The following is a 10,093-nucleotide window of genomic DNA, read 5'->3' as shown; positions in this document are numbered from 1 at the left end:
ATATTCCTATAATTATTTTATTTTCATATGTTATTATTTGTTAAATCCAATGTCAGTTAATATTCTATGCATGACTATATTTTTTTAAGTAAACAGTACTAATTTGGTCGGTGTCGTGAAAGCATCAATTTTGAAGGTAAAATAAAGGTGGTTTATTTAATTTTTTTTAATATGAATAATTAAAAAACAACAACAAGCCATTTCGAACTAATAGTAAAAAATTAACTGTTCATCGATTTAACATTATTAAAGAAAGATAATTTGCTATTGATATGCTATGATCCAACCAAATTCCAGGAACAACCAGATGAATTATCAATTTTAATAAGATATTGACAAATAATAAATTAATCTGAACGCCAAATACTTTTGTCCAATATACTATGTGTAACAAAATTTGTCAAGATAATTATTGAAAACTACTTTTTGACTTAAATATTCATTAAAGTAGTTATTGTCCAGAATTTGCACTTGAAAAATTTTTTCCGTACCAAAATTGGTTAAAAAGGTGTCATTTCTGTAAAAAAAGGTCCATTTTCATTCTGTTGTATTTTAATAAGAAAATACAATATTTGTAAACTGTATAGTCTTTTTATTCAAAACAATTTTATTGTTTAAATAATCGGATTATCTTTTGCTGGTCATACATGGTGCATTTTTTTTTTTTATCAAATAATTCTTTGCATAACATAATACTAGGTATTAAAATCTATTTCGATCGAAATTTTCTTTTACCTTTTGCGGCCTCAATATTTTTTCTAAATCAATACATAAAATTATGTTAGTTTCATAGCGCCCAGTTGCATTTGTAAATAAATTAAATTTGATAATGTAATAGTATGTACAATAAAGTTCACGCTTTAAAAAAGTACCATTTTCTAAAAACGAGTACCAGAGTACTATACGGAAAATGCTACTAATTTTGGTACTAATGTACCACATATGGCACTCGTGGTCATGATTTTCAAAGTACATGCATTGTGTATATTCTCCTTCTCTCTCTTATTTTTTCGCTCTCTCCCTTCTTGTCTTTTTTTGACTACTTGATTTTTCTAAACTCTTTAAATAAACTTAGAAAATTTTTCATTTCAATTAATCCTTTTTCTTCTTTTCTGTTTTGCCTCTAACTTCTCTCGCTTTCTGGCTTGGGAACTTTGGTCAAGTGATTAAATGCTCTGGTTGTATCCTGTGATATTTACTTTAAGAAACAGTTTACTTTTAATTGGTTTTATTTAAAAAGAAATTAATTTTTTTATTTTAATGTCTTTAAACGACTTCGCAGGACATCCTCCACATGCTCATCCGAGTATCAATCTGAATCTGAATTGATTACAAATTTACTACTCAGTTGGACCTTTGCAATATATCACTTTTCTTTCATTTTACTCTCGTCAGAACGAAATCGGGTTAAGTCCCTTATAAATATTCATGATTTAATTAATTTAAATTGAATTATTTTCTTCCTTTAATTAATTATTTTTAACTGACCACGAAAAGTATGAAAATGCAAATGTTCTTTCCGAGCCAATAAAACAGTTAACGAGAAGTGAACATCATTAACGCCAACGCAATTGGAAAATGTGTATAAAAGTAATAATTACAGTCAAACAACTTTCGCACCCCCCATCTCCAGAAAGACATAAACAATGCAACCGACCGCAGTGCAGCTCATTGCAGGAAGCACGCCGCGCTAATGAATATGATTGTTGGCCGTGTTATCAACGTGTTTATTTGCTTGTGTGCTCTGTTTTGTTTCTTTCTGTTTATTTTTATCACTGGTAACGCCAAGGAAAACACAACTTCCTTTAAGCCTATAGCTAAGGGGGCGTATAGTTGGTTTATTATTATTTTTATAAATATTTGTTTAGTTTTTAAGTACGCTAAATGCAAGAGAGTTCTTTTTTTCTTGCAAAGACTATGTATGCATATCCTTTTTATTTCTTTTAAACAGTTTTTCTTCAAATTACTTGACATATAAGAGGGATCACATAATATGATGTAAGCTTCTTCCTCAATTTTGTAGAATAGATTTAAAAATAATTTAAGTATCTTGGAATAAATGTTTCTTTTAGAAATTTAAATCGAATGGTCCGTATCCTATTTATGTACAATAGGTTTTGACTTGGAAATTTAAGTGATTTTTATACTTTATATACATTATTTTGATATCTTTTGTAGCTTATTTGAATGCATATGACATTCTCTTACAACAATGAAGCTGTTATTCTGTGAAAAAACGGCCTCTTTTTAATTTGGCAGCCTATAAAAAACTATTGCTTGTGTAGGGATAACTACAAGTACCTTATCTTTCTCATTTACACATATTAATCGCATTAACAAAAACTATTTTATCTTTAAAGTCTATATTATATAATATTCAAGTGCTAATGTCGTTGGCAGCACTTTGAAATTTTTCTCATGTTTTTTCTAAAGTAATATTTCAATAAAAACACATTTTCAATTGTTCTATTCTCCAATATTACAATATATTTTAGACTTCCGTAGAAGTCTGCATGGCTGACTTTACTTTTCTAACGCTTTCTTTAGTCTAAACGATGCTACCACTTTGCTGAGATTTCTACAATAACCTAGTTGAGCTATTCATATCTAGAATTTTTTCTTAAAATTTTGGTTTTCTTTTGAAAAACATCTTTTGTGCAATTGCTACGGAAGTACACTCTTGTCGAGTCCACAACTCTTCAGTCGCAGGCTGAAACACAGAAATGTGGAAGTGCAGACATGAAGAAAGCAAAAACCACATACACGAAAACCCACTTTAAAAACAAAGTGAATTTTCTTTGTTCCACATAAGGACAACTTAACACGTAAATTTTTTTTCCACACCCATTTGTATACTTTAGGAACGTTATTTATCCCTTTATGCACAATAACAGGAATAAATATGCGCGCATACCTCTCCGAACCATACCACATTACACCATATCAAGCCAAGGCACATTGCACACAGCACATAGCCACGCATCGCATAGTCTGGCATCAGAAGACAAAGCACAAGGTAGTGCACATTTTAAATTTCCACTTGCCACAGAGTTGCCACGGTGTAAACTTTGCTTTCTATAATGTTGATAATTATAATGAAAATAGTATAATATTGCAAGTCGTTAAGAACGTTGAAGTTTGTGCTGAATGCATTGCCATGGAAGGTGTTGCACAAAGATCTCTTCACACACCGCAGGACACTGAAAGCACGGTCCTTGAGTTTTTTGTTGGCAACATGAAGCATAGTGAAAACCTCTTCGAAATTCTGTTTATTAAGGATTTTGGAATACAGTTGGTCTTCTCTGAAACGGCGTCCAGCGTTGATTTGAGTATTGTTGGTTAAAAGTTTGTGGTTGTTTTCCTATAGGGGGCCACTTTGTGATGAATCCGTTACCGTTCCCTACCATTAAGCTGACTAAACTCTGAATACACAAATTAGTACATTTGTTTGCATCTTGCAGATAATATTTTGTTATTCCTTATGGCGAGAAGGGTCGTTTGTTTTAATTACCTTCAAAGTTGTGTCGTAGTTTTCAGTTTTTATTTTATCTGTTTTGTTCAAGTACGTCTTTGATGCAACAATATTGTGTAAAATATTGTGTAAAGTAGTTGAAATAATATTTTATTTCATTAAATAATTCGTTTCACATTTTTGAACAACAAAGAAGTACGGACAGTGTTCTCATTTAAATTTATATGCGACATTTTAAAAAAATTCGATTTTTCATTTCAACATACAAAATATGAGTACAGCATTCTTCCCTCAATTAGTAATACAATATTTATGCAGAAAAATATATTGAAAATATAAAAGGGGTCATTGAAAAAGATAAATTTTGTATTGCAGAGATGCATTGCTTCACAATTGCATGGATTATTAATTGACAGATTATATGTTTTATTAATTTAATTAAAACAGAATCCACAATAAGTAAAATCGAAGGAAATACTGACACAGACCGGTATTTTGTAGTTACTACAATTTATTCAACGCAGATCTGGGAGCTTGATAAAGCGTTACAAATTGGTGTAATATATTTGGTGGCATGATTTGATGATAGATCAATGATTAGTTTTTCGCTTCTAACTTGGAAACATTCCAAATGTTACGTTGAGCAACTTACTGATACATATTTGTCGAATACGGGGTTTGAGAAATTTTCCAAGCATTTACCAGACTAGTTTCGGTACTTTTTCATATACAATCTTCAAGCAAATACCGCCACAAAGTAATAAGTGAAATAATAAAGAAATCTATTTTGGTCGGCTTTTGCGAGTTACATCACTCTAAACGGTCGACAAACATCTTTTATCCTACAACCTGAGAAATTTTTATCCACACACAACTTATGAATTTCTTAGGTACATCTATAATCTGTTCCATTTAGGTGTTTACCCCAACCTGTAAAATCCTCCAATCAGACAAGTTGAACAGTTTTAAGTTTGATGCGGAATATTAAATCATGATTGATGTGATGGAGTAAAATGATGTTGAAATGTGTACTCTCACTCACCAAAATCTTGAATACACCCCGACTTCAGAGCGCTTTGTCGGTAAATAATCAGGATTTATACATACCACGGCGGTCCAAACACACAAATGAAGATCGCTTGCCGATAGCGCGACTTTTTATGGTCACTTAAACGTATAAAATTTCGTATAGCCTATCGATTGAGTCAACTTAAATACTTATATTATCTACGCATTCGTCAACTGAAAAGTTATTTTTATTAGAGAAGACGAAAACACTAAAATCATTTCGTCATTATAGTGAATGCTATGAAATTTGAATTGGATGATTATATCAATTGATTCTTTACATATATTTAATTTATGCCTAACAGCATTTTTCGAATCTAAGTACTTTCCAGCGATATATGAAAGTGCATATCACGACTTGTCTCTCCTGGATTTAATGTTGCAAAACATTTCCTTGATCATTCTAGTAATTCTTTATGGAATCCTTTTATTTTTTTAATTACTGTTTTTTTGTTTACTTTAGTTTTTAACTGTTCTGTAGTATTTTTCAACGTCGGTGGAAGTATTTTAGCTGTTACCCGTCAAATGCTCTAAGCAAGTCACCAGCCACTTTGCTGCACTTTGTATGCATTCGTTTGCATTTATTTACTGATTCTTCCTATTTCTGTAATGGTTTTGCTTTCCGTTTTCTTTACTGTTTTTTGTTTTTTTTCTGGATTTTTCTTTATGGTAAATTTGTTTCTTCGAAGCCATATCAACAGGATAATAACGAGAACGTTTGTTGTATGCAATTCCTTTGCATTCATGCATTTTGCCATGAAAGCTTCTACCAATCCTTTTTCCTGTTGCTAATTGTCTTGCTGCTAATAGCCCTGCTGCTTATATATTAGCACGTGGACTTACATAGGCGTGAAGTAGTGTATATCTAAACAATATATGGAAACGCTCTTTAAATTTAGAAAGATACTTCTCTTTTATGTATTTCAGAAAAGTTAAAGGCTTAAAGTTTTATTATCAGAATAATTAACGTTAAAGTTACTTTCATTCAATTCTAAAGGCCCGAGTATTCACGTTTTTAGATAGAAATAAAATAAGTAAACTTGTCTAACAAGGTGCTGCAAATAAATTAAAAATTACACTTAATTTATTACTAATCGGATAGAAACAAGTGCTTTGTCTAGCATTAGTTTTTGCTGTCATTTCCCCTTTATTACTTTAACGATGTCGATTATGGATTATAAAAAAAACAATGTGGTAATTTTGAGAGCATTTCAGATTTTCTTAGTATTAAAAATAATTACCTGTATGGAAAAAAATTGAAACCTGGGATTTGTATTCATTAATATGTTACTATAATTTTATTCTCCTTGCTAAATTTAACTCTTAAGCAAAATTCTATAATAGCGCACAATCATATTAAATGTATTGTAGAATAACCATTTATCAGGGTAAGACGGGAAGTTGCAGTTTTGACGCATTTCTTTGCATGTATAATACAATTTTACTAGTTAATGCCAGTACCTGAAGTCTTAATGTCAAATCCTTCCATATTTAGGTTCTAGAAGAGATATTTCAAATACTTCTAATATGTGACTTAAATTTCTCAATCACTATAAAAGCATATTTTCAGTACAAAGATGTCGCTTTTCAGCCCATAAAGCCAAATTCGGCAATGTCACGATACGTAATTGAATTTGTCGACTTTTGACTTATATTATAATCTTATATTTAGCTGACTTATATTATAATATTTCATATTAACTTCATAATTCAACAGCATACCATATGAAAATCTTTTCGATTTTCAAATGAACCAATTCCTATTATTATCCAATTCCTAATATTTCGAGAACTTGGTACTTAACAATTCCAAAATATTCATAACATTGTAATATAATTGAAAACAAATTGATTATTATTGTCATCATACTAATATAATTTATTCTTGTGTTAATTTTCAAAGTACAATTTTTTCCTTTTGTAAATTTATATATCAAAAATAACTATTGTTAATCGTAATTTGTGTAGTCATATATATAAGGACACTAACAACCCAAATCCATTATTCTTTTTTTTGCATATTTTCTAGATTATATTTTTGATTATATTTGAATCAAGAAAACTGAAAAAGTGACTACAGTGCAGAAGGTCATGCAGAAGACCACAATTTCTACAAACAAAAAATAGAAATCTATTGGAAAAAATTAGATGCTTTAAGAAGAAATAATTAAAATGTTGAGAAGAAACTCAAGATCTTGAAGAAAGAACATGATCGAAACAAAGCATATCTTGACAAACTTTTTAACTGTTCTAGTGCAGACCATCAATATGAACAAAATGATACATCACTTTCTGAGGGTTTCTTTCAATGCGATAATGAACAATGTTACAACCAGTATTTGCAACAAAATGAAGAATCCGATTGTGAGACTTTTAAAAAAATTGATGAAAATCAAAAGAAAAAATACTTAAGAGAACAATTAAAAATTATAGAAGAATTAGAAAATAACCGCACGAATATGATTCTTAGAGAACGAGAACAAGCGAAAAAACCAATTTCTCAAGAGTATCTTGATTCTCAAATTGAAATGCATGGAGAGAGCGAAGAACTAGAGGTACTTATTTTAAAAGTTTACTTACAATTTATTTAGAATATGAAAGTGAAATAAATCATTTCTAACGACAGGTGGATCGGGAAAACTTAAAGGTTTCTGAGGATAAGTTAAAAAAATATTAGGATATGCTTAAAGAAGCAGAAATAGATAGCGTTCAATTAACAGAGACTGCAAGCACATCCGAAGTACTGTATACAATGTTAATGTACTATATTTATCTTACACACCCAAGCCATCTTATACACCCAAGTTTTTCTTCCAATAATTGAAAACTATGTCAATAGTTATTTTAAATGTAGCATGCAATGAAGTACGCAACGCAAAGTACTTTCCAAAATTTTATATACCATACATCAAAATTTCGGAAAATTTTGAAGTAAGTACACATTATATTAAACATTAATTCCACTAATTAGACAAACAATTTAAACCTTTTAAGATATACTACAAATGAATTTTCTTAAACTTAACCTTGGCACTATTAAGAATGGAAGCACTATTAAGAATGGAAACTTAAGGGAAAGGTACAATATACAATATGCATATAGTTAATGAGTTATATTTAATTTAGTTGCGGAATTATATATTTTTCTTGTTGTGTACTATATATCTTCGTAATCATACATCGACCTATCAAATTTTTTTTATGTTTTAATGGACCTTGAACTGTAATATAAGAAGATAATAAATTTAATCCTGATCCTAAATTGCTGAAATTTGATTAGCAATGTAGAAATGAAGACATGGTTTCAGAACGAATCTCTATCAATCCACACATTAACCACCTCTGGATACTTAGATGTGTCTAATTGGTGATCCAAACAAACACATATGCTCAAATATTATCTGCGGGCCTCTTGAGGTGGTTATTAAAACGATTTATTGTTCGCTAATATTGAAATTTTTGATTAAGAGACCATTCCACTTACAACTGGTAATATGTTTTGAGTGGAACTGAAAATTGAATAATGTCAAATTAAGAAACAGAGTTCATCTATATTAAAATGTTAGCAATAACACAAATAAACTTAAGACATTCAAGAACGCAACATCTACTTTTATTACTTCTTCAGCTTAAGTCATTTTTCATGTTTCAATCAAAAAACCAAAAGAAATTATTTACTTTAATTGTAACACAAAAACTTACATCAACGTACAAGTCTTGTCCAGGACTGGACGCCTGGAATGCTTGTACTTCAATTTATTTCAATTTCTATTTACTTGTTGCAAACAAAAACAACTCTGTCCGTTTGCGTTGATATTGCGGTAGCAGCAGATATCGTGCCAGATATCTTCGGCCATGTCCATTATCCACGTCCGTGCTCGAGTCCATACCAAGACTAAGTTGCAGCTGATATAAAATTGGAATATGATACATTCGTATAAGCGGAGTGGGGTTGGCATTTGTGTTTGCTCATATTTGACTTAAAGCGCACAAAGGACACATAAATGACCACAAATGTTCAAATATAGAAGCAAATAGCAACTAAAGCAGTCAAGGAATGTGCTTAGTGCCGAGGATGTAATGAATGCCAACTGTCATTCCAACGTAAGTGGCATGTGCGGCATGTATGCACATATAACTGCGAGCGTGCACAGAGCCATGTGGCTGCAGCAGGACGTACACACTGGTACATTGATATCTCACCATAAACTGCAAATAAATATTATATCAAATTTATTTTGTGCTTCATTGTGCTGCTGTCTTATCCGCTTCTTGCATGTATTTTATATCAAACAAATTTATTGCTGCTCCGTGGAGACAAGTCAATATGTCCAGATGCATGTTTCCATAGTGTGCAGCTCTGCTGACATATTTGCGTTGCATTGTATGCTACTTTGCGGTTGCAATCAATCTGCGGCAATGGTCGTTCCTTCTTTCGAACTCCAGAAAGTGTTAAAATCGTTATTAATTGCTTGTGTTTTACATATATATTTATTGCTTAACTTCATATAAACAAGTGTTTGGAATAAATTCTGTCAAAATTCCTAAACAAATTACAAGAATTGTACTAGTTTTAGTGAGACCCTTAACGACTTTCGAATAAGTACAGTACTGTGTGATACATAATTTTAAATAGCTTGGGGTTGAGATGACAAATACTGTTAGAGAAATAAAAATGTTCCCTTTAAATTTATAACACAGTACCAGTAAGTTTTAATAATTCCCGCAACATCTTTCGAAATTAATTCACTTAGTTTTTCGATGTAGATGTGATTTCCTGAAACTATAAATATATTTCTAAAAGTATTACCAAAAACTAAACCCACTTTTAAGGTTAGTAGTTAAATCACTAGTAATAATACAAAAAGCTTTGAAAAAATATATGCAAATAAATTATATGTTCAATATGTATTGATATTTATAACGATGAGATATATTGTGCGAATGGTGCTGAGAGTTTTTTAAACCAACCAATTCAGGACAACTTAAGGCTATCAACAAACCTGACAATACCTATATCGTAGATCAAGAATAAAAAATATTGTTGCAAACTCCACCTAATAACAGATTTTGGAAAAGCCAGTATGAAGAACTATGTTCAGTTTTAAAATCGTTAATTAATCCAAAGTAAAATTTCTTATCATTGTTAGCAATTTGTTTGGATAAAGCTCATATATGTCAATGATAGGGACTTTGAAAAAGAGCTAGAACATTTTCTAACTTCTGAATGTAACTTTAGAAGTCTTAGGAATAAAAATCTGATGAAAAAATATAAAATCAGTGTAGGTGGACGAAAATACGAGGAATGAGTCAGATGGAGAGGCAAAATCTGAAATACAGAGAAAAGCAATTGTGAAAACACACTAAAAGTAAAAAGAACCTTAACCAATTTACCCAGCTACCTGCAATGAAAAAGAGAAACCAACTGCATCAAGTATAGACTCAAATCTAACCATAGATTAATCTTTAATTAGTAGCATATTATTTATTTATTTTAGGTTGTTATGATAACTTAATAAACAACGCTTACATTTAAGAGTTCAAAGTGAGATT

This window comes from Teleopsis dalmanni, chromosome X, assembly GCF_002237135.1.
Source record: "Teleopsis dalmanni isolate 2A chromosome X, ASM223713v2, whole genome shotgun sequence".
Taxonomy (NCBI): Eukaryota; Metazoa; Arthropoda; class Insecta; order Diptera; family Diopsidae; genus Teleopsis; species Teleopsis dalmanni.
This window is presented reverse-complemented; position numbering follows the sequence as displayed.